We start from the raw sequence: 2,471 nt of genomic DNA, 5'->3' as shown, positions 1-2,471 counted from the left end.
TACTTGAGGGGTCGTTCACATATTACGTAACGCAATTTTCAACAAATTTTGGTCCTCGCCACCCCTTTTGTAACGCAACCAAACAAAACGTACCACCCCCCCCCCCCCCCCCCCCCCGCGGGTAACTTAACCAATCTTGATTTTGCTATTTTACAGCGCTTCAAACAGTGTGCATCCTAATATCACTTATAGAATATTCAAATATTACTGTCTGATGTTTTCTGCATTAATAATTTCAAACTCAGAATGATTAGTTTATAAAATATTTATTTATTATTGCACAAGAAACAAAATAAAAAAGGGACGAACAAAATGCTCACATAAGTTAGCATTGTGTCCAAGGAGATGCTGACCATGAATTTATGTTATTGAGGACGCTAAAATTTGAATCGATTATCGCATAAAATCGACGTTACGTAACGCAGATCATGACCCCTCCCCCCTCCATATAACACTTCGTAACAAATCGTCCGACCCAATACCCCTCCTCCCCCTACCCCCTGGCGCGTTATGTAATTATTTATAATTATAATTTATAATTTAGAATTTTTGATTGTTACATGTTTAATTATATCGGAGACACATTATATAATGTTTATGTGGGTTTATCAATTTTTGTGGCAAACGAGAATTTTTTTATCGAAAAACTGAATTTTTGCTGACAATGATATATTTGAGTAAATTCTAAGCAAACACTTTGCTCATTTTAAAACGTTCTACAAAATATACCACATACTAAAGCCTATAATGAGCAACATTTTGAAGAGGGGAAGGATTCTGTGAATTAAATTTACATGGACTGAAATGAATTCGGACCTGAATATTTATTTTTATTTTCTTAAAATTGAAATCTTTCATTCGTAGCTTTATAATAGCAAAGTATAATTAAATTAAAATTTCGCGCTTTCAATTTTTGCGCCACCTAGCAGCGGTGGTCAGAACCACCTCTGAACCATATCTTGAGATTCAAAAATATACATGTTAAAACAAAAACAATTTAAACAATTTGAAAGTGAGTTGTTTGAAATAGAATGCCTTGAACCATTAACATTTCAAAGAGTCAAATTTAAACTTTGAACGTTACCATTTTTATTTTTATATTTAAAAAAATGAAACTTATGAATTTTGATGTATAAAGAACCTATAAACAATATTTAATTCCGAAGATATTCGAGTAAGTAGAAGAGATATTATTTAGAAGATTTGAATCTAAATGATTTCAAATATAGTTGAAAACAAAATGTAGATTTGTGCAGATTTTAAACAACAAATGTAGAAGATTCTTTTAAAGAAGTGTGAAAGTTTTCAAAAGAATGAAAAAGTTTTCTGACGATTCCTACGAAAATTGGAAATAATTTTTTATTTTGAAATACGTATTTAAGAGAATATTAAAACATATTTAAACCCTCCAAAGTTATAAAAAAAATGTGCAAGATTTTAGGGCAATTTAAACATTTTTTTAGGATTTAAAAAAAATGTCAAGAAAAATTCGAATTCTTTTCAAACGTCAGTGACAGGTCCGGGGGAGGTGTTTAGGGGGTTCAAGCGCTCCCCCCTCCCGAAACTTGTGGCCTTTCACCATGAAAATCAAATTTGCGCCAATTTTTACTATCATATTCGTAATCAGCACGTTAAATTACATAAATATACGAAGTGCGAAGAAAATCGGGCATATCCCCTTTTCAGAAGTACACCCCCCTTTTCCAACGCCTCATGGGGTTACAGACTTCTGTCACTTTCATTTTGCCGAGTTTCTCGGAAACAATTATTCCTATAAAAAAATGCTTGGAATAGAAAATGTGTATCTAAAATTTGAGATCTACAACTATTATTTAAAACATTTTCTTTAATTTTGCATATTAGCCGAGATAAACTTAAAAAACCATGATTTTTTGTTTTTTTTTATGATTTCACCATGAAAATCAAATTTGCGCCAATTTTCACTATCATATTCGCAATCAGCGCATCAAAATACATAAGTATACGAAGTGCGAAGAAAATCGGGCATATCCACTTTTCGGAAGTACACCCAAAAAATACGCATTCCTTAAAAAAAGTATTTTTATTTTTTGAAAACACATTTATATATTTGAGAATCTTTAAAATACTGCGAAATTTCTGAATAAAAAATTTAATTTAAGGATTTTCCATTATTTGTTATGTTGCCAAAATTTGAATTTTCTATTATATATATATATATTCGGTTCGGTTTTGATTCCTCTAGAATCAAACCGAAGGGCCTACGATAAAGCCACCGCACGCGTCCTCGGGTTCCGGATAGAGGGTCCCTGTACCAAGGGTTTCTGCTGAATATGGTTACAAAAATAGATAGGCAGTCGCGGACAATTGTGAGGTGTCTAGAACGGTGACTGGGATACCGGGCGACCTCTCAGAGTAAGCAGCCTTATCCTTGCATGCGGGACTCTACAAGGATGGACGAACCCCTTTCCCTAGCTTCTCGTGGGAACAAC

This window comes from Belonocnema kinseyi, chromosome 9 (genome assembly GCF_010883055.1).
Source record: "Belonocnema kinseyi isolate 2016_QV_RU_SX_M_011 chromosome 9, B_treatae_v1, whole genome shotgun sequence".
Classification (NCBI taxonomy): Eukaryota; Metazoa; Arthropoda; class Insecta; order Hymenoptera; family Cynipidae; genus Belonocnema; species Belonocnema kinseyi.
The sequence above is the reverse complement of the archived record's forward strand: the minus strand, read 5'-3'. Positions refer to the sequence as shown.